The 24,753-nt window shown below is 50.9% G+C and overlaps 1 long non-coding RNA gene across 1 annotated transcript; it reads left to right on the top strand.

Annotated features, from left to right (window-relative positions):
- Positions 1-210: 210 nt before the first annotated feature.
- On the top strand, positions 211-24,365 carry LOC132378178 (uncharacterized). Its single transcript, XR_009506908.1, has 3 exons — positions 211-304; positions 5,589-5,639; positions 23,662-24,365. It is a non-coding gene; the product is annotated as an uncharacterized LOC132378178 (long non-coding RNA).
- The last annotated feature ends 388 nt before the right edge of the window (positions 24,366-24,753 follow it).

Here is a 24,753-nt window from a genome sequence, read left to right as displayed (position 1 = left end):
CAGAAGTTAAAATTCACTTTCTGCACTGCAGCAGTTTCAGAATTAGTTCTTGAGTAACGTTGTTAGCACAGTGTTTATTACCCATCCTGAGAAGTGATGTAGAATGTTTGTTGATAGAACTCTTGTAGTCATCTGATATCCTAATGCTTTCCCTTCATGTGGAATGCATGTTCTGTCAATAATATGTAATTAATATGTAGGTGTTTACAGGGGACTCAGTCCAGTACCAGATGATGAAGTGTTACACATGTATGATGGAACCCAGCATGTTCCTCTACATCGAATGAGTGACTTCTATGGCAAGGTAACTTTTCTTTTCAGTATTTGCTTATATAATGATAAATACTCAATGTGTTGTAAATTGCAAATACAGCGATAAGAAGAAGCTCTTTGAGTTTGAGATATGCATTTAAAAGGTCAATGAGGAATTGGAGAGAAGGTGAGAACTGTTCATTGGTGAGCAGGATGAGAAACTTAGATGATCTGCCAATTTGATGAAGTTGAGAGTGGTGTGAGCTGGAGGTCTAGGAGCAGGCTGTTTGACTTAAGGTTCTGGCAAAGACACACAGAATTCCATTTGTTTTCATTGATCAGCTGTGCTTTCAGATCTTATCCAAGAGAAATCATTGTCAGGGTAGCACAGGCTACTCTGATGATGATGGCTGGTTCTTGGCTTGTGAAGTTCTAGAGGGAAGAAAGGTCCCCAGGGGCAACAGCATGATGGTTGGTGACTGTAGAGGCCAGTTCTAGATGTGCAGACTCTGGTGCAGTAGGGACACGGGAACAGCTGGGATGCAGCGCTTGGGTCGTAGGATCCTTCCTGTGTCTCCTCTTCACCAGATGCTCTTCTGAATTCTTCAAAATTCTTGGCTGCTCCATGGATCAGTGTTCCCCAGCGGTCTGTTTCAAGTCCGCTGCTGACACTCGTTGACCTCAATATTTGCCTGAGAGAGCTGCTGCTTAAGTTGGTCTTTGTACCTCTTGCATGGAGAACCACAACCTCTCTTGCCCTGAGACAGTTCTCTGTAGAGTACTGCTTTGTAGAGTACCTGGAGTTGTGTGTGTTAGACATTTGGCCTGGCCAGCGGAGTTACCTGAGAGCAAAGTGGCTTCAATGCTTGGAAGTTGAGCTTGTCCAGAACCTGGTTGTTGGAGATGCGATCCTGCCAGTCGATACCCATGATGGAGCAGAGGCAGCGTTGACGGAAGTGCTCGAGCAACCGGATTTGCTTGTGGTACAAGACCCAGGCTTCAGAGCCGTACAGCAGTGTTGTGACAATGGCACCACTGTATACCTGGATTTTTGTGGACAAATGCAGCTGCTAGTCCTTCCGCACACATTTCTGGAGACACTGTCGGCTCTAGTGAGTCGATAGGCAACGTCCCTTACAATGGTAGCCTCACAGATGACGCTGGCCAGGTGGGGTAACTTCTCCACCTTGGTGAAAGGGGGGGCATCAATGGTGATATGAGGTGTGTTTATGAACACCACGAGGGGCCTTCTGATGGAGGATCACTGTTTTCTCAGATGGACTGTTAACCCAAAAGCTCCTGCAGTCTTGGCAAGCTGAGTGCCTGCAGCCTGTAGTGCATCCTCGAGAAGAGCACAGTCATCCACGTATGGCAGCTCTAGAATGGCCTCTTGCAAGGCTTTTGTTCGGGCAAGAGGACGGCAGGGGTTGCAGATATTTCTGTCAGTGCGGAACTGAATGCAGATGCTCTCAAAGGTGGGCTCTTTTACTTCCCGTAGCATGGTACTGAAAAAGATGCAAAGAGTGTTGGTGCCAAAACCCAGCCTCGCTTCGTGCCGGTACTGCTGGGGAATGGGTCAGAGAGGTTGCCCATGTGTTTAACCTGATGCTTTGGCCTTCATGGAGCTGCTGCAGGACGGGGAGGAATTTCAGGGGATGGCTGAGCTTCGGAAGAATCTTCCAGAGACTATTGAGGCTGGCTGCATCGAAAGCCTCGGTCAGGTCAATGAGTGTCGCATACAGTCCCATGTTCTGTTCACAACACTTCTCCTGTATCTGGCGCAGGACAAAGATCATGTCGGACGTGCGCCGGTTCGGTCAGAATCTGCACTGACTCTCTGTGAGGTTGCATTCGGCAGTGTTAGACATGATTCTGTCCACGAGAGTTCTGGTGAGAATCTTCCTGACAGTGGACGGTAGGTTATGCCTGTGTAGTTTATGTAGTCTGATTTCTCCCCTTGGTTCTTGTGCAGCGAGACCATTTCAGTGTTGCGTAGGTCATTTGGGACTGAACCTTTCTTCCAGCAGCTCACTCAGTAGAATGTCTGCACCCATTTTGTACCCATTTTTCCGCTGGGACTGAGGCGTTATGGCACTTCAGCTTGGAAATAGCGGCTTTAATTTTGTCCAAAGCTGGCTGGCCATCAAGCTTAAGCCTGACATCATACTGGGGCTTCATTTCAATGGATGCTTCTTGTACTTGATCATTATCCCTGTCCATCGCCTGACGATGGTTTTCTTGTTTGTCAGCAGGCTGGAGCACTCAGATGAGCATAGAGGGGTGTGAATCTGATGGGTTGGATCATACACTACGCAACGTGATTCGTAGAAGGCTCGAGTGTTGCCAGAGTCTGCATAGTGCTGTGTTCATTCTGCTCGGGCAGTCCACCATAGAGAAGGCCCAGGTGCTGCACACAGCTCTGTGTTCTGCCTTGGCCGCTTGGTCCTCAGGACTAGGCAGTATCACTTGATGGGAGAAGAGTTATTTTCTGGAACAGATTCTGGATTTCAGCATTGTTTTCATCAAACCAGTCAGTCCTTGTTTCTTCATAAGGAGTACCCAACTACTTCGACAGCCCCAGGTTGGATAGCAGTCTTCATGTGCTCCCATTTCTTTCCTGTGTCGGAGTTTGAGCTTGGGGTGCCCTTGCTGTCCAGGTTCTCCCTTAGCTTGATCTGGAATACATCTCAGTGGCCAAAGAGCTTATCCACCGTGGTCCCTTTTCCCTTATAGTTGGCTTGATAGCCAGTCTGACTTTTGCCCTGACAGGTGAGTCCTGGGCTGGACGTGCTACTCACTTAAAGAAGGTGAAGTGTCTCCCATGCCCTCTCCTTTCCAAGTACGGTGATTGCCTCAGGACCACTGTTTGGCTTGCCATACAGGACGTCACTCACATGTGGCCTCTCCTACACTGCTGTTCCCATAGCAACGCCTGGTTCTTCCTGATTCTGCTATATTGTGGTGTGAGTGAGGGTCCAGCGATATAACTGGGCGGGTAGCCTGGGCTCATCAGCTTTGGTTGGCAGTCGGCTTAGTAGAAGGACAACTGCGATTCCAAACCCAAGTAGATGGGACTCGTTAGCCTTGCTGGGCAGTCCGTCTAAGAGAAAGAAAATGTGATACTCAACCTACAGCCATCCGGTTGCCACAGTTGTTACAGCTCACTGTGCCATTGTGGAAAAACCTCTGGCCTAAAGAGTGGAATTGGTCCGTGCACAGCAAACCTCACTATAAACCTACACAGCGCAGGCAGGAAGGAAAGTCCTACAGTGATGGAGATGGGGTGAAACAAGAGGTATTAGATGAGACTGGGAGTCGCAGTCTCAACTCTGCTTGTGGGCGGCTCGGACCCATGTGTTGTCTGTCTGTTGACCTGAGGCAACTACAGCATTCGGCAGCCCTCTGAGTGACCAAGCTGCCCTCTTCAGGGATAGAACTGCTCCTTCCGGATGGAGACAGACCTAGGAAAGTTAGTCCAAAAAAGCATCTCACTCGCTGGCTTAAAACGCAATCTTTCTTGCAGTACTTCGGGACCATAATCTTCAACCAAACGAAACTTGAGTTTTTGATGTTCAATAATTCCTTTATGATAAGTAATTTGAATTAAGTGCTCCTTAGTACTCACATAGTGAAATCGAAGATTTACGTGATGTGGTTTTAACTCTCTCAATGGTTTTGGCTTTAACAACCTCTACACGCAATCGAGTACTGGAGGAGAAGTAAAAACCTCCGAACTAAAACCTTCCATTAAGAATTGAGAGAAAAATTCAGTCAGGTTCCCGCTCTTGACGTCTTCACTGAGACCTATTATTCAGAAATTCTGTCTGCGACTGCAACTCTCTGAATCAATAATCTTGGCTTTATACTGCTCCAGTGTATGAGTAGTCGAATTTAATTTCTTTTCAAAAGAATTCATTCTGGAATCTCTCTGATTACCAGCTTCAGTAAGTTCAGAAATTTGCCGTTGTTGTTTTTCGTTCTCTTTTTCAAAGGCTCTCAGTTTAACTTTGTTCTCCTTCAACATTACTTCCAGTGCAGTGAATCTATGATGAAAATATGATGCCTAGAGTAGATAGTTGGAGGATGGCAATGTCAATACTGGAGGACACATTTTTATCAGGAGAGGGGATGCTTTTGAAGATGTGCAAGGAAAGTGTTTTTTAATTATTTGTAGGTGTCACTGACTTGTACATAGGGTCAAGGTCTGCTTTTCGATGGAAGAACGGTGGGAAATTTCCGGTGACCTTTATGCTTAGAATGAAGTCTCCTAATAGGTTGTTGTTTTTGGTGAGGTAGGTTCTTGAAAGTTCAGTGACAACAGGATTTTTGAATTTATGCAAGTACAGTACTGTGCAAAATTCTTGGGCACATGTAAAGAAAATTCTATAAAGCAAACTTTAAAATAACAAAAAAATAAAACATTTATTAAACACTGCTAAAAAAAACCCAGAAGTAAACAAACGACTAATTTAATTGGAAGTGGACTGCTATACGGCCACTCGAACAGTTCTTAAAGCGAGAAATGTGAACTCAGTTCTTCAGAGCAGTATTGCAAAAGGTCCAAAATGATTTACAGTCAGTTAGGAGAGACTTTCCTAGAAGTAATAAATTCTCTTTTGTGACGTTACTGCTGATCCCAGCTGAAGTATGCCTTGCCCCAAAGGATTTGCGATGTAGGAAATAAAACGGCTTAAAGGCACTGACCTTTCCTTGGTGAAACTCTGCATCCAACTCTTCCTGCTCTTTTAGCAGGAGCTATCTCGGCTTGCAGCTTACTAACTCCTTGTATGAAGATTAAATAAGGTCGAACCTATTTTACCGCCGACATCAACTTTCCTCGATCCTTCAGCTTCCCGAACTTCGACAATTCTTCACTCTCCGACCGGACGTTAACTGGCAGTGATTTTCAGAACTGCCGGCACAACGATTCTTACAGTAGAAATTAGAATTCCACTTTTAAAACAAAACTGCGTCATAAAATCAATTACACAGCAGAACAGAGTCACTGATGACTTAAGCCACGAAACTGACCTGCGTCACAGGGAGGGGTTCTCCTTTTATATCCCATGGATAAAACCATCACATGACCTCTCACTGGCAGGAAAATTACATCACTCCACCATCACAAAACCATTACATCATGCCCAGCAGAGCCTCAATTACATCATGGTCATGTGACAGTCACAGGATACCCACGGGTACGTAACAGTATTTCAAAAATCTAGGGTGTTTAAGACTTTTGCACAGTACTGTGTTTTACACTAAACACATGTTTTGAAAAAACAAATACTTGTTTCACGCACTGAGATCTCTTTTGGTTTCTTTCACCCCTTCAGGATGCAATAAGTAATGTCCATATCAAAGGAATGATGTACAAGTGGACCTTGGTAAGTGAGTGACATTTAATACTCAAGTTCTACACCTGGAGTGTTGAGTACTCTGTTAGAGCATTATCACAAATTCAATTTGGGTGATCACTGATAAACCATTGCTCTGGTGAATATCAGCCTTTGCTGATTGTCACTGACCCATCGGGCACACTCCACTGCAGACTGTCACTGACCCATAGGGCACTTTCCACTGCAGACTGTCACTGACCCATAGGGCACTCTCCATTGCTGACTGTCACTGACCCATAGGGCACTCTCCATTGCTGACTGTCACTGACCCATAGGGCACTCTCCATTGCAGACTGTCACTGACCCATAGGGCACTCTCCACTGCAGACTGTCACTGACCCATAGGGCACTCTCCATTGCAGACTGTCACTGACCCATAGGGCACTCTCCATTGCAGACTGTCACTGACCCATAGGGCACTCTCCACTACAGACTGTCACTGAGCCATAGGGTACTCTCCACTGCAGACTGTCACTGACCCATAGGGCACTCTCCACTGCAGACTGTCACTGACCCATAGGGCACTCTCCACTGCAGACTGTCACTGACCCATAGGGCACTCTCCAGTGCAGACTGTCACTGACCCATAGGACACTCTCCACTGCAGACTGTCACTGACCCATAGGGCACTTTCCACTGCTGACTGTCACAGACCCATAGGGCACTCTCCATTGCAGACTCACTGACCCATAGGGCACTCTCCACTGCAGACTGTCACTGACCCATAGGGCACTTTCCACTGCTGACTGTCACTGACCCATAGGGCACTCTCCATTGCTGACTGTCACTGACCCATAGGGCACTCTCCATTGCAGACTGTCACTGACCCATAGGGCACTCTCCATTGCTGACTGTCACTGACCCATAGGGCACTCTCCATTGCAGACTGTCACTGACCCAAAGGGCACTCTCCACTGCAGACTGTCACTGACCCATAGGGCACTCTCCACTACAGACTGTCACTGAGCCATAGGGCACTCTCCATTGCAGACTGTCACTGAGCCATAGGGCACTCTCCACTGCAGACTGTCACTGACCCATAGGGCACTCTCCACTGCAGACTGTCACTGACCCATAGGGCACTCTCCACTGCAGACTGTCACTGACCCATAGGGCACTCTCCACTGCAGACTGTCACTGACCCATAGGGCACTCTCCACTGCTGACTGTCACTGACCCATAGGGCACTCTCCACTGCAGACTGTCACTGACCCATAGGGCACTCTCCACTGCTGACTGTCACTGACCCATAGGGCACTCTCCCTTGCAGACTGTCACTGACCCATAGGGCACTCTCCACTACAGACTGTCACTGACCCATAGGGCACTCTCCACTGCAGACTGTCACTGACCCATAGGGCACTCTCCACTACAGACTGTCACTGACCCATAGGGCACTCTCCACTACAGACTGTCATTGACCCATAGGGCACTCTCCACTGCAGACTGTCACTGACCCATAGGGCACTCTCCATTGCAGACTGTCACTGACCCATAGGGCACGCTCCACTGCAGACTGTCACCGACCCATAGGGCACTCTCCACTACAGAATGTCACTGACCCATAGGGCACTCTCCACTGCAGACTGTCACTGACCCAAAGGGCACTGTCCATTGCTGACTGTCACTGACCCATAGGGACACTCCATTGCAGACTGTCACTGACCCATAGGGACACTCCATTGCAGACTGTCACTGACCCATAGGGCACTCTCCACTGCAGACTCACTGACCCATAGGGCACTCTCCACTGCAGACTGTCACTGACCCATAGGGCACTCTCCATTGCAGACTGTCACTGACCCTTAGGGCACTCTCCACTGCAGACTGTCACTGACCCAAAGGGCACTCTCCACTACAGACTGTCACTGACCCATAGGGCACTCTCCATTGCAGACTGTCACTGACCCATAGGGCACTCTCCACTACAGACTGTCACTGACGCATAGGGCACTCTCCATTGCAGACTGTCACTGACCCATAGGGCACTCTCCACTACAGACTGTCACTGACCCATAGGGCACTCTCCATTGCAGACTGTCACTGACCCATAGGGCACTCTCCACTGCAGACTGTCACTGACCCATAGGGCACTCTCCACTGCAGACTGTCACTGACCAAAAGGGCACTCTCCATTGCAGACTGTCACTGACCCATAGGGCACTCTCCATTGCAGACTGTCACTGACCCATAGGGCACTCTCCACTGCAGACTGTCACTGACCCATAGGGCACTCTCCACTACAGACTGTCACTGACCCATAGGGCACTCTCCATTGCAGACTGTCACTGACCCATAGGGCACTCTCCACTGCAGACTGTCACCGACCCATAGGGCACTCTCCACTACAGACTGTCACTGACCCATAGGGCACTCTCCACTGCAGACCGTCACTGACCCAAAGGGCACTGTCCATTGCTGACTGTCACTGACCCATAGGGACACTCCATTGCAGACTGTCACTGACCCATAGGGCACTCTCCATTGCAGACTGTCACTGACCCATAGGGCACTCTCCACTGCACACTCACTGACCCATAGGGCACTCTCCACTGCAGACTGTCACTGACCCATAGGGCACTCTCCATTGCAGACTGTCACTGACCCTTAGGGCACTCTCCACTGCAGACTGTCACTGACCCAAAGGGCACTCTCCACTGCAGACTGTCACTGACCCATAGGGCACTCTCCACTACAGACTGTCACTGACCCATAGGGCACTCTCCATTGCAGACTGTCACTGACCCATAGGGCACTCTCCACTGCAGACTGTCACTGACCCATAGGGCACTCTCCACTGCAGACTGTCACTGACCTTAGGGCACTCTCCATTGCAGACTGTCACTGACCCATAGGGCACTCTCCACTACAGACTGTCACTGACTCATAGGGCACTCTCCACTGCAGACTGTCACTGACCCATAGGGCACTCTCCATTGCAGACTGTCACTGACCCATAGGGCACTCTCCATTGCTGACTGTTACTGACCCATAGGGACACTCCATTGCAGACTGTCACTGACCCATAGGGACACTCCATTGCAGACTGTCACTGACCCATAGGGCACTCTCCATTGCAGACTGTCACTGACCCATAGGGCACTCTCCACTGCAGACTCACTGACCCATAGGGCACTCTCCACTGCAGACTGTCACTGACCCATAGGGCACTCTCCATTGCAGACTGTTACTGACCCTTAGGGCACTCTCCACTGCAGACTGTCACTGACCCATAGGGCACTCTCCACTACAGACTGTCACTGACCCATAGGGCACTCTCCATTGCAGACTGTCACTGACCCATAGGGCACTCTCCACTGCAGACTGTCACTGACCCATAGGGCACTCTCCACTGCAGACTGTCACTGACCCATAGGGCACTCTCCATTGCTGACTGTCACTGACCCATAGGGCACTCTCCACTGCAGACTGTCACCGACCCATAGGGCACTCTCCACTACAGACTGTCACTGACCCATAGGGCACTCTCCACTGCAGACTGTCACTGACCCAAAGGGCACTGTCCATTGCTGACTGTCACTGACCCATAGGGACACTCCATTGCAGACTGTCACTGACCCATAGGGACACTCCATTGCAGACTGTCACTGACCCATAGGGCACTCTCCACTGCAGACTCACTGACCCATAGGGCACTCTCCACTGCAGACTGTCACTGACCCATAGGGCACTCTCCATTGCAGACTGTCACTGACCCTTAGGGCACTCTCCACTGCAGATTGTCACTGACCCAAAGGGCACTCTCCACTACAGACTGTCACTGACCCATAGGGCACTCTCCATTGCAGACTGTCACTGACCCATAGGGCACTCTCCACTACAGACTGTCACTGACCCATAGGGCACTCTCCACTACAGACTGTCACTGACCCATAGGGCACTCTCCACTGCAGACTGTCACCGACCCATAGGGCACTCTCCACTACAGACTGTCACTGACCCATAGGGCACTCTCCACTGCAGACTGTCACTGACCCAAAGGGCACTGTCCATTGCTGACTGTCACTGACCCATAGGGACACTCCATTGCAGACTGTCACTGACCCATAGGGACACTCCATTGCAGACTGTCACTGACCCATAGGGCACTCTCCACTGCAGACTCTCTGACCCATAGGGCACTCTCCACTGCAGACTGTCACTGACCCATAGGGCACTCTCCATTGCAGACTGTCACTGACCCTTAGGGCACTCTCCACTGCAGACTGTCACTGACCCAAAGGGCACTCTCCACTACAGACTGTCACTGACCCATAGGGCACTCTCCATTGCAGACTGTCACTGACCCATAGGGCACTCTCCACTGCAGACTGTCACTGACCCATAGGGCACTCTCCACTGCAGACTGTCACTGACCCATAGGGCACTCTCCATTGCAGACTGTCACTGACCCATAGGGCACTCTCCACTACAGACTGTCACTGACTCATAGGGCACTCTCCACTGCCGACTGTCACTGACCCATAGGGCACTCTCCATTGCAGACTGTCACTGACCCATAGGGCACTCTCCATTGCTCACTGTCACTGACCCATAGGGACACTCCATTGCAGACTGTCACTGACCCATAGGGACACTCCATTGCAGACTGTCACTGACCCATAGGGCACTCTCCATTGCTGACTGTTACTGACCCATAGGGACACTCCATTGCAGACTGTCACTGACCCATAGGGACACTCCATTGCAGACTGTCACTGACCCATAGGGCACTCTCCATTGCAGACTGTCACTGACCCATAGGGCACTCTCCACTGCAGACTCACTGACCCATAGGGCACTCTCCACTGCAGACTGTCACTGACCCATAGGGCACTCTCCATTGCAGACTGTTACTGACCCTTAGGGCACTCTCCACTGCAGACTGTCACTGACCCATAGGGCACTCTCCACTACAGACTGTCACTGACCCATAGGGCACTCTCCATTGCAGACTGTCACTGACCCATAGGGCACTCTCCACTGCAGACTGTCACTGACCCATAGGGCACTCTCCATTGCAGACTGTCACTGACCCATAGGGCACTCTCCACTGCAGACTGTCACTGACCCATAGGGCACTCTCCACTGCAGACTGTCACTGACCCATAGGGCACTCTCCACTGCAGACTGTCACTGACCCATAGGGCACTCTCCATTGCAGACTGTCACTGACCCTTAGGGCACTCTCCACTGCAGATTGTCACTGACCCAAAGGGCACTCTCCACTACAGACTGTCACTGACCCATAGGGCACTCTCCATTGCAGACTGTCACTGACCCATAGGGCACTCTCCACTACAGACTGTCACTGACCCATAGGGCACTCTCCACTACAGACTGTCACTGACCCATAGGGCACTCTCCACTGCAGACTGTCACCGACCCATAGGGCACTCTCCACTACAGACTGTCACTGACCCATAGGGCACTCTCCACTGCAGACTGTCACTGACCCAAAGGGCACTGTCCATTGCTGACTGTCACTGACCCATAGGGACACTCCATTGCAGACTGTCACTGACCCATAGGGACACTCCATTGCAGACTGTCACTGACCCATAGGGCACTCTCCACTGCAGACTCTCTGACCCATAGGGCACTCTCCACTGCAGACTGTCACTGACCCATAGGGCACTCTCCATTGCAGACTGTCACTGACCCTTAGGGCACTCTCCACTGCAGACTGTCACTGACCCAAAGGGCACTCTCCACTACAGACTGTCACTGACCCATAGGGCACTCTCCATTGCAGACTGTCACTGACCCATAGGGCACTCTCCACTGCAGACTGTCACTGACCCATAGGGCACTCTCCACTGCAGACTGTCACTGACCCATAGGGCACTCTCCATTGCAGACTGTCACTGACCCATAGGGCACTCTCCACTACAGACTGTCACTGACTCATAGGGCACTCTCCACTGCCGACTGTCACTGACCCATAGGGCACTCTCCATTGCAGACTGTCACTGACCCATAGGGCACTCTCCATTGCTCACTGTCACTGACCCATAGGGACACTCCATTGCAGACTGTCACTGACCCATAGGGACACTCCATTGCAGACTGTCACTGACCCATAGGGCACTCTCCATTGCTGACTGTTACTGACCCATAGGGACACTCCATTGCAGACTGTCACTGACCCATAGGGACACTCCATTGCAGACTGTCACTGACCCATAGGGCACTCTCCATTGCAGACTGTCACTGACCCATAGGGCACTCTCCACTGCAGACTCACTGACCCATAGGGCACTCTCCACTGCAGACTGTCACTGACCCATAGGGCACTCTCCATTGCAGACTGTTACTGACCCTTAGGGCACTCTCCACTGCAGACTGTCACTGACCCATAGGGCACTCTCCACTACAGACTGTCACTGACCCATAGGGCACTCTCCATTGCAGACTGTCACTGACCCATAGGGCACTCTCCACTGCAGACTGTCACTGACCCATAGGGCACTCTCCATTGCAGACTGTCACTGACCCATAGGGCACTCTCCACTGCAGACTGTCACTGACCCATAGGGCACTCTCCACTGCAGACTGTCACTGACCCATAGGGCACTCTCCACTGCAGACTGTCACTGACCCATAGGGCACTCTCCACTACAGACTGTCACTGACTCATAGGGCACTCTCCACTGCAGACTGTCACTGACCCAAAGGGCACTATCCACTACAGACTGTCACCGACCCATAGGGCACTCTCCATTGCAGACTGTCACTGACCCATAGGGACACTCCATTGCAGACTGTCACTGACCCATAGGGCACTCTCCATTGCTGACTGTTACTGACCCATAGGGACACTCCATTGCAGACTGTCACTGACCCATAGGGACACTCCATTGCAGACTGTCACTGACCCATAGGGCACTCTCCATTGCAGACTGTCACTGACCCATAGGGCACTCTCCACTGCAGACTCACTGACCCATAGGGCACTCTCCACTGCAGACTGTCACTGACCCATAGGGCACTCTCCATTGCAGACTGTTACTGACCCTTAGGGCACTCTCCACTGCAGACTGTCACTGACCCATAGGGCACTCTCCACTACAGACTGTCACTGACCCATAGGGCACTCTCCATTGCAGACTGTCACTGACCCATAGGGCACTCTCCACTGCAGACTGTCACTGACCCATAGGGCACTCTCCACTGCAGACTGTCACTGACCCATAGGGCACTCTCCACTGCAGACTGTCACTGACCCATAGGGCACTCTCCACTACAGACTGTCACTGACTCATAGGGCACTCTCCACTGCAGACTGTCACTGACCCATAGGGCACTCTCCACTACAGCCTGTCACTGACCCATAGGGCACTCTCCACTGCAGACTGTCACTGACCCATAGGGCACTCTCCTCTGCAGACTGTCACCGACCCATAGGGCACTCTCCACTACAGACTGTCACTGACCCATAGGGCACTCTCCACTACAGACTGTCACCGACCCATAGGGCACTCTCCACTGCAGACTGTCACCGACCCATAGGGCACTCTCCACTACAGACTGTCACTGACCCATAGGGCACTCTCCACTGCAGACTGTCACTGACCCATAGGGCACTCTCCACTGCAGACTGTCACTGACCCATAGGGCACTTTCCACTACAGACTGTCACTGACTCATAGGGCACTCTCCACTGCAGACTGTCACTGACCCATAGGGCACTCTCCACTACAGACTGTCACTGACCCATAGGGCACTCTCCACTACAGACTGTCAATGACCCATAGGGCACTCTCCATTGCAGACTGTCACTGACCCATAGGGCACTCTCCACTGCAGACTGTCACTGACCCATAGGGCACTCTCCACTACAGTCTGTCACTGACCCATAGGGCACTCTCCATTGCAGACTGTCACTGACCCATAGGGCACTCTCCACTGCAGACTGTCACCGACCCATAGGGCACTCTCCACTACAGACTGTCACTGACCCATAGGGCACTCTCCACTGCAGACTGTCACTGACCCAAAGGGCACTGTCCATTGCTGACTGTCACTGACCCATAGGGACACTCCATTGCAGACTGTCACTGACCCATAGGGACACTCCATTGCAGACTGTCACTGACCCATAGGGCACTCTCCATTGCAGACTGTCACTGACCCATAGGGCACTCTCCACTGCAGACTCACTGACCCATAGGGCACTCTCCACTGCAGACTGTCACTGACCCATAGGGCACTCTCCATTGCAGACTGTCACTGACCCTTAGGGCACTCTCCACTGCAGACTGTCACTGACCCAAAGGGCACTCTCCACTACAGACTGTCACTGACCCATAGGGCACTCTCCACTACAGACTGTCACTGACCCATAGGGCACTCTCCATTGCAGACTGTCACTGACCCATAGGGCACTCTCCACTGCAGACTGTCACTGACCTATAGGGCACTCTCCACTACAGACTGTCACTGACCCATAGGGCACTCTCCACTACAGACTGTCACTGACCCATAGGGCACTCTCCATTGCAGACTGTCACTGACCCATAGGGCACTCTCCACTGCAGACTGTCACTGACCCATAGGGCACTCTCCACTACAGACTGTCACTGACCCATAGGGCACTCTCCATTGCAGACTGTCACTGACCCATAGGGCACTCTCCACTGCAGACTGTCACTGACCCATAGGGCACTCTCCACTACAGACTGTCACTGACCCATAGGGCACTCTCCACTGCAGACTGTCACTGACCCATAGGGCACTCTCCACTACAGACTGTCACTGACCCATAGGGCACTCTCCATTGCAGACTGTCACTGACCCATAGGGCACTCTCCACTGCAGACTGTCACTGACCCATAGGGCACTCTCCACTGCAGACTGTCACTGACCCATAGGGCACTCTCCATTGCAGACTGTCACTGACCCATAGGGCACTCTCCACTGCAGACTGTCACTGACCCATAGGGCACTCTCCACTGCAGACTGTCACTGACCCATAGGGCACTCTCCACTGCAGACTGTCACTGACCCATAGGGCACTCTCCACTACAGACTGTCACTGACTCATAGGGCACTCTCCACTGCAGACTGTCACTGACCCATAGGGCACTCTCCACTACAGCCTGTCACTGACCCATAGGGCACTCTCCACTGCAGACTGTCACTGACCCATAGGGCACTCTCCACTGCAGACTGTCACCGACCCATAGGGCACTCTCCACTACAGACTGTCACTGACCCATAGGGCACTCTCCACTACAGACTGTCACTGACCCATAGGGCAGTCTCCACTGCAGACTGTCACCGACCCATAGGGCACTCTCCACTACAGACTGTCACTGACCCATAGGGCACTCTCCACTGCAGACTGTCTCTGACCCATAGGGCACTCTCCACTGCAGACTGTCACTGACCCATAGGGCACTTTCCACTACAGACTGTCACTGACTCATAGGGCACTCTCCACTGCAGACTGTCACTGACCCATAGGGCACTCTCCACTGCAGACTGTCACTGACCCATAGGGCACTCTCCACTGCAGACTGTCACTGACCCATAGGGCACTCTCCACTGCAGACTGTCACTGACCCATAGGGCACTCTCCACTGCAGACTGTCACTGACCCATAGGGCACTCTCCACTACAGACTGTCACTGACTCATAGGGCACTCTCCACTGCAGACTGTCACTGACCCAAAGGGCACTATCCACTACAGACTGTCACCGACCCATAGGGCACTCTCCATTGCAGACTGTCACTGACCCATAGGGACACTCCATTGCAGACTGTCACTGACCCATAGGGCACTCTCCATTGCTGACTGTTACTGACCCATAGGGACACTCCATTGCAGACTGTCACTGACCCATAGGGACACTCCATTGCAGACTGTCACTGACCCATAGGGCACTCTCCATTGCAGACTGTCACTGACCCATAGGGCACTCTCCACTGCAGACTCACTGACCCATAGGGCACTCTCCACTGCAGACTGTCACTGACCCATAGGGCACTCTCCATTGCAGACTGTTACTGACCCTTAGGGCACTCTCCACTGCAGACTGTCACTGACCCATAGGGCACTCTCCACTACAGACTGTCACTGACCCATAGGGCACTCTCCATTGCAGACTGTCACTGACCCATAGGGCACTCTCCACTGCAGACTGTCACTGACCCATAGGGCACTCTCCACTGCAGACTGTCACTGACCCATAGGGCACTCTCCACTGCAGACTGTCACTGACCCATAGGGCACTCTCCACTACAGACTGTCACTGACTCATAGGGCACTCTCCACTGCAGACTGTCACTGACCCATAGGGCACTCTCCACTACAGCCTGTCACTGACCCATAGGGCACTCTCCACTGCAGACTGTCACTGACCCATAGGGCACTCTCCTCTGCAGACTGTCACCGACCCATAGGGCACTCTCCACTACAGACTGTCACTGACCCATAGGGCACTCTCCACTACAGACTGTCACCGACCCATAGGGCACTCTCCACTGCAGACTGTCACCGACCCATAGGGCACTCTCCACTACAGACTGTCACTGACCCATAGGGCACTCTCCACTGCAGACTGTCACTGACCCATAGGGCACTCTCCACTGCAGACTGTCACTGACCCATAGGGCACTTTCCACTACAGACTGTCACTGACTCATAGGGCACTCTCCACTGCAGACTGTCACTGACCCATAGGGCACTCTCCACTACAGACTGTCACTGACCCATAGGGCACTCTCCACTACAGACTGTCAATGACCCATAGGGCACTCTCCATTGCAGACTGTCACTGACCCATAGGGCACTCTCCACTGCAGACTGTCACTGACCCATAGGGCACTCTCCACTACAGTCTGTCACTGACCCATAGGGCACTCTCCATTGCAGACTGTCACTGACCCATAGGGCACTCTCCACTGCAGACTGTCACCGACCCATAGGGCACTCTCCACTACAGACTGTCACTGACCCATAGGGCACTCTCCACTGCAGACTGTCACTGACCCAAAGGGCACTGTCCATTGCTGACTGTCACTGACCCATAGGGACACTCCATTGCAGACTGTCACTGACCCATAGGGACACTCCATTGCAGACTGTCACTGACCCATAGGGCACTCTCCATTGCAGACTGTCACTGACCCATAGGGCACTCTCCACTGCAGACTCACTGACCCATAGGGCACTCTCCACTGCAGACTGTCACTGACCCATAGGGCACTCTCCATTGCAGACTGTCACTGACCCTTAGGGCACTCTCCACTGCAGACTGTCACTGACCCAAAGGGCACTCTCCACTACAGACTGTCACTGACCCATAGGGCACTCTCCACTACAGACTGTCACTGACCCATAGGGCACTCTCCATTGCAGACTGTCACTGACCCATAGGGCACTCTCCACTGCAGACTGTCACTGACCTATAGGGCACTCTCCACTACAGACTGTCACTGACCCATAGGGCACTCTCCACTACAGACTGTCACTGACCCATAGGGCACTCTCCATTGCAGACTGTCACTGACCCATAGGGCACTCTCCACTGCAGACTGTCACTGACCCATAGGGCACTCTCCACTACAGACTGTCACTGACCCATAGGGCACTCTCCATTGCAGACTGTCACTGACCCATAGGGCACTCTCCACTGCAGACTGTCACTGACCCATAGGGCACTCTCCACTACAGACTGTCACTGACCCATAGGGCACTCTCCACTGCAGACTGTCACTGACCCATAGGGCACTCTCCACTACAGACTGTCACTGACCCATAGGGCACTCTCCATTGCAGACTGTCACTGACCCATAGGGCACTCTCCACTGCAGACTGTCACTGACCCATAGGGCACTCTCCACTGCAGACTGTCACTGACCCATAGGGCACTCTCCATTGCAGACTGTCACTGACCCATAGGGCACTCTCCACTGCAGACTGTCACTGACCCATAGGGCACTCTCCACTGCAGACTGTCACTGACCCATAGGGCACTCTCCACTGCAGACTGTCACTGACCCATAGGGCACTCTCCACTACAGACTGTCACTGACTCATAGGGCACTCTCCACTGCAGACTGTCACTGACCCATAGGGCACTCTCCACTACAGCCTGTCACTGACCCATAGGGCACTCTCCACTGCAGACTGTCACTGACCCATAGGGCACTCTCCACTGCAGACTGTCACCGACCCATAGGGCACTCTCCACTACAGACTGTCACTGACCCATAGGGCACTCTCCACTACAGACTGTCACTGACCCATAGGGCAGTCTCCACTGCAGACTGTCACCGACCCATAGGGCACTCTCCACTACAGACTGTCACTGACCCATAGGGCACTCTCCACTGCAGACTGTCTCTGACCCATAGGGCACTCTCCACTGCAGACTGTCACTGACCCATAGGGCACTTTCCACTACAGACTGTCACTGACTCATAGGGCACTCTCCACTGCAGACTGTCACTGACCCATAGGGCACTCTCCACTGCAGACTGTCACTGACCCATAGGGCACTCTCCACTACAGACTGTCACTGACTCATAGGGCACTTTCCACTGCAGACTGTCACTGACCCATAGGGCACTCTCCACTACAGCCTGTCACTGACCCATAGGGCACTCTCCACTGCAGACTGTCACTGACCCATAGGGCACTCTCCACTGCAGACTGTCACCGACCCATAGGGCACTCTCCACTACAGACTGTCACTGACCCATAGGGCACTCTCCACTACAGACTGTCACTGACCCATAGGGCACTCTCCACTGCAGACTGTCACCGACCCATAGGGCACTCTCCACTACAGACTGTCACTGACCCATAGGGCACTCTCCACTGCAGACTGTCACTGACCCATAGGGCACTCTCCACTGCAGACTGTCACTGACCCATAGGGCACTTTCCACTACAGACTGTCACTGACTCATAGGGCACTCTCCACTGCAGACTGTCACTGACCCATAGGGCACTCTCCACTACAGACTGTCACTGACCCATAGGGCACTCTCCACTACAGACTGTCACTGACCCATAGGGCACTCTCCATTGCAGACTGTCACTGACCCATAGGGCACTCTCCACTGCAGACTGTCACTGACCCATAGGGCACTCTCCACTACAGTCTGTCACTGACCCATAGGGCACTCTCCATTGCAGACTGTCACTGACCCATAGGGCACTCTCCACTGCAGACTGTCACCGACCCATAGGGCACTCTCCACTACAGACTGTCACTGACCCATAGGGCACTCTCCACTGCAGACTGTCACTGACCCAAAGGGCACTGTCCATTGCTGACTGTCACTGACCCATAGGGACACTCCATTGCAGACTGTCACTGACCCATAGGGACACTCCATTGCAGACTGTCACTGACCCATAGGGCACTCTCCATTGCAGACTGTCACTGACCCATAGGGCACTCTCCACTGCAGACTCACTGACCCATAGGGCACTCTCCACTGCAGACTGTCACTGACCCATAGGGCACTCTCCATTGCAGACTGTCACTGACCCTTAGGGCACTCTCCACTGCAGACTGTCACTGACCCAAAGGGCACTCTCCACTACAGACTGTCACTGACCCATAGGGCACTCTCCACTACAGAGTGTCACTGACCCATAGGGCACTCTCCATTGCAGACTGTCACTGACCCATAGGGCACTCTCCACTGCAGACTGTCACTGACCCATAGGGCACTCTCCACTACAGACTGTCACTGACCCATAGGGCACTCTCCACTACAGACTGTCACTGACCCATAGGGCACTCTCCATTGCAGACTGTCACTGACCCATAGGGCACTCTCCACTGCAGACTGTCACTGACCCATAGGGCACTCTCCACTACAGACTGTCACTGACCCATAGGGCACTCTCCATTGCAGACTGTCACTGACCCATAGGGCACTCTCCACTGCAGACTGTCACTGACCCATAGGGCACTCTCCACTACAGACTGTCACTGACCCATAGGGCACTCTCCACTGCAGACTGTCACTGACCTATAGGGCACTCTCCACTACAGACTGTCACTGACCCATAGGGCACTCTCCATTGCAGACTGTCACTGACCCATAGGGCACTCTCCACTGCAGACTGTCACTGACCCATAGGGCACTCTCCACTGCAGACTGTCACTGACCCATAGGGCACTCTCCACTGCAGACTGTCACTGACCCATAGGGCACTCTCCACTACAGACTGTCACTGACTCATAGGGCACTCTCCACTGCAGACTGTCACTGACCCAAAGGGCACTATCCACTACAGACTGTCACCGACCCATAGGGCACTCTCCATTGCAGACTGTCACTGACCCATAGGGCACTCTCCACTGCAGACTGTCACTGACCCATAGGGCACTCTCCACTACAGACTGTCACTGACCCATAGGGCACTCTCCATTGCAGACTGTCACTGACCCATAGGGCACTCTCCACTGCAGACTGTCACTGACCCATAGGGCACTCTCCACTGCAGACTGTCACTGACCCATAGGGCACTCTCCACTGCAGACTGTCACTGACCCATAGGGCACTCTCCACTACAGACTGTCACTGACTCATAGGGCACTCTCCACTGCAGACTGTCACTGACCCATAGGGCACTCTCCACTACAGCCTGTCACTGACCCATAGGGCACTCTCCACTGCAGACTGTCACTGACCCATAGGGCACTCTCCACTGCAGACTGTCACCGACCCATAGGGCACTCTCCACTACAGACTGTCACTGACCCATAGGGCACTCTCCACTACAGACTGTCACTGACCGATAGGGCACTCTCCACTGCAGACTGTCACCGACCCATAGGGCACTCTCCACTACAGACTGTCACTGACCCATAGGGCACTCTCCACTGCAGACTGTCACTGACCCATAGGGCACTCTCCACTGCAGACTGTCACTGACCCATAGGGCACTTTCCACTACAGACTGTCACTGACTCATAGGGCACTCTCCACTGCAGACTGTCACTGAACCATAGGGCACTCTCCACTACAGACTGTCACTGACCCATAGGGCACTCTCCACTACAGACTGTCACTGACCCATAGGGCACTCTCCACTGCAGACTGTCATTGACCGATAGGGCACTCTCCACTACAGATTGTCACTGACCCATAGGGCACTCTCCATTGCAGATTGTCACTGACCCATAGGGCACTCTCCATTGTCCATTGAGACAGATGGATGCCATGTAGTGTTGTGGCCCTGTTATTTTGGCATTGTCAGCCCTTCTGATCTGTTGAGAACTTGTGAGCAATCCTGCAAGTGCCTGGCCCTCCCTGCAAAAGATTGTACCCTAGTGATTTACCCTGAGCTTCTTGTTCCAACACAGACAACTGTAGTATTCACAGACTTGTCTGAAGAGTCTCAGCAAGTGGAGTAAGCCATTTAATGATAGTAAATATTTTTGTCTGCAAAGCTCCTGCATCATCTGTCTAGGATAAGTATGCAGATAAGCAAGCCCTGCTGTATTAATTTCAGTTGTAATATTTAGCATTGTTGACATTTGTTCGCCTGGTTGTAGTACTTGAGTTTTTGCAGTGGCTTTGCAAAACCGTGCTTTCATTGCAACGTGTCTCGAGCACTTTTCTACCATGTGCTTGCCCTCGTCGCCACCATCCGCTTTTTCAGTGGCATTGTCATTTTCATGCAATATTCTGAACTGTACAATGCAAATGCAGTAGGCAAGACATGCTTGCCTTTGACAAATCTTACTGAATTTTTTGAAGAGGTTACTAAGAAAGTTGACAAGGGTAAAGCAGTGGATGTTGTCTATATGGACTTCAGTAAGGCCTTTGACAAGGTTCCGCATGGAAGGTTAGTTAGGAAGGTTTAATTGTTAAGTATTAATATTGAAGTAGTAAAATGGATTCAACAGTGACTGGATGGGAGATGCCAGAGAGTAGTGGTGGATAACTGTTTGTCAGGTTGGAGGCCGGTGACTAGGGATGTGCCTCAGGGATCTGTACTGGGTCCAATGTTTGTCATGTACATTAATGATCTGGATGATGGGGTGGTAAATTGGATTAGCAAGTAGGCAGATGATACTAATGTACAATGTCCTGTGTATGTTACTCAAAATGGCCTCTTTGGTTTGTTACAAGTAGGAATGCTTCTTTGTCGGATAAGTGTTTCTCTCACCGTTGTTTCACTTTAGAATGGCTGTTATGGTAATTGTATTCATTTGTTAATCAATGGGGAATGTTATTGTGTCTTGTGATACTGGGAACTTGGGGGGAGGGGTTTTTGCGGGTTTTTTGGTGGGAGGGGAGTGCGGGAGGAAGACTTCGAGGAAGGTGTACGTGCGCTTCACTGCTCGGAAGACCCCCGGGCGTGGTCCTAGGTGCGAAGATGTGGAGGTCGGAGGCAAGCGACGAGGGGTCGAATGGTTCGTTGATTGAGCACTAAAGTGCACTAAACAGAATGAACTTCGATAAGTTGGCACCTTTCGTTTTTTTCCTTGTATATATATATATTGTATTGCCTACTACTCTTTTAATTTTAGTAAACTCTTTAAAGTGTATGTCATAACGGTATTTGTTGTGGGTTTGATACTGTTGGCGGGCGCGAGCTATAAAACTCGATTCTTACAGCACCTGCGTGTACGGGAGGTGGGTTGGTGAGTGGCTGGATCTCCTTTTTCCCCTAGACATATACCAGCCTGTTGGGTAAGGGTTACACTAAGATAGGTGGCATTGTGGATAATGAAGTAGGTTTTCAAAGTTTGCAGAGAGATTTAGGCCAGTTAGAAGAGTGGGCTGAACGATGGCAGATGGAGTTTAATGCTGAAGAGTGTGAGGTGCTACATTGGTAGGAATAATTCAAATAGGACATACATGGTAAGTGGTAGGGCGTTGTGGAATGCAGTAGAACAGGGTGATCTAGGAATAATGGTGCATAGTTCCCTGAAGGTGGAATCTCATGTGGATAGGGTGGTGAAGAAAGCTTTCGGTATGCTGGCCTTTATGTATCGGACCATTGAATATAGTTGGGATGTAATGTTAAAATTGTACAAGGCATTGGTGAGGCCAAATTTAGAGTATTGTGTACTGTTCTGGTCATCGAATTATAGGAAAAGATGTCAACAAAATAGAGAGAGTACAGAGGAGATTTACTAGAATGTTACCTGGGTTTCAGCACCTAAGTTACAGAGAAAGATTGAACAAGTTAGGTCTTTATTCTTTGGAGCGTAGAAAGTTGAGGGGGGACATGATAGAGGTATTTAAAATTATGAGAGGGATAGATAGAGTTGACGTGGATAGGCTTTTTCCATTAAGAGTAGGGGAGATTCAAACAAGAGGACATGAGTTGAATGTTAGGGGGTAAAAATTTAGGGGTAACACGAGGGGGAACTTCTTTACTCAGAGTGGTAGCTGTGTGGAACGAGCCATGAAGTGGTAGAGGCAGGTTCGATATTGTCATTTAAAAAAAATTGGATTTGTATATGGACAGGAAATGAATGGAGGGTTATGGGCTGAGTGCAGGTCGGTGGGACTAGGTGAGAGGAAGTGTTCAGCATGGACTAGAAGGGCTGAGATGGCCTGTTTCTGTGCTGTAATTGTTGTATGTTATATATGGACATCAAGCTTTCATTACTCACTTGTTCTGTTTGTGTTCTCTTACCCTTCCTCATTTGCTGAGGTGGCTTTCTCATCCACTAACCTCTGAGATGCAAATTTGATGGATGTGGCAAAGAGCTCTCGCAGTTAGACCTGCACAATTCCCACATTGTTCTGGCCACATAATCATGTGCTCAATTTTGACTCGGTCAGACATTTTTCTAGGCTTGCATGACTGTGCATTTGAGATGTGATGAATTGGATCCTGAGTGAGAAAATGAGAGGAAAGAGAAAAGGAGAGCTATTTTCCTCTAAAGAAGCAACAGAATAAATGTTGGTGCCATCAAGAGTGCTAAAGTGAGAGAAGCAAACAAAATTTTTGTTACTGAAGCAGTTGGAACTCATTGATTCTGACAATTTCTTTTTCTTCTCTCTTAACTGCAGAAAATTGTATTCTTCATGGAGATGAAACATATGCTGTCCTAAACCATTTGATTAATGATGGAAAGAAGCTCTTCCTCAATATCAACAGTCGCTTCAACTTTGTGGACGTAATAATTTTTACCGACATGATCAGAGATTTTCTGAATGGCATACCTTCTCTTGTTAAATATGGGGGCCAAAACTGCTCATTATGAGCACTGGAGAGGGTCCAGAGGAGGTGTACGAGAATGAAAGGGTAAATGTATGAGGAGTGCTTGATGGATATGGACCTGTGCTCACTGGATTTTAGAAGAATGAGGGGAATCTCACTGAAACTTCCCGAATATTGGAAGGGACCCTGGGTGTCCTGGTGCATAAGTTACAAATGGTTATTGCACCATGCGGAAAGCAATTCAGAAAGCTAACAATGTTACTCTTATAGTAGGAGAACTGGAAAGTAAAGATAAAGATGATCATTTAGTTACTTATGAAATGAGAGAGACCACATCCGGAGTACTTTGTGCTGTGCTGGTTCCTTTAGAAGGTGTAAATGCATGAGAAGTTCACAGAAGGTTTACTAGACTAACATCTGGGATAGATGTCATACCCAAGGGAAAGTTGGACAGACTAGGCTTGTACCTTTAGAGTGAAGGTGACATGATTAAAACTTTTAAGGTTCTGAGGTCACAAGGTGCAGATACTAGAATCTGAAGAAACACGATACACGAGGAACTCTGTACGACTCAGGAAGTATCTAGAAGAGAAATGGACATTGTTTTATCCGTTGAGACCCTTTACCGGGATTGGAAGATGAAGGGGAAATGACCAGTGTAAACTGATGGAAGGAAGGGGTGGAACAAGGAGCTGCGGCAGGGGCAGTGCAGAGAGGAGTAAATAAAAGTACAAAATGGACAAATCGAACGGCCATTGTTGGGAGTGGGCCAGTGGGGAGAGTGTGACTGACAGGCTTCTGCTCAAAGGAGGCTTTGGCTGAGGGTAACTTTCTGTTAAATTTCCCTTTTCTCTTACTGTGTCAGGGGTACTTGGTGCAGTTTAAATGACATTATGTGTTCTTCCTGCCCAGAGTCTCCCGGGGAACTACATTTGCATGGT

The sequence above is a fragment of the Hypanus sabinus genome, chromosome 19 (genome assembly GCF_030144855.1).
Source record: "Hypanus sabinus isolate sHypSab1 chromosome 19, sHypSab1.hap1, whole genome shotgun sequence".
In the NCBI taxonomy this organism is placed as follows: Eukaryota; Metazoa; Chordata; class Chondrichthyes; order Myliobatiformes; family Dasyatidae; genus Hypanus; species Hypanus sabinus.
The sequence above is the reverse complement of the archived record's forward strand: the minus strand, read 5'-3'. Positions and strand labels throughout refer to the sequence as shown.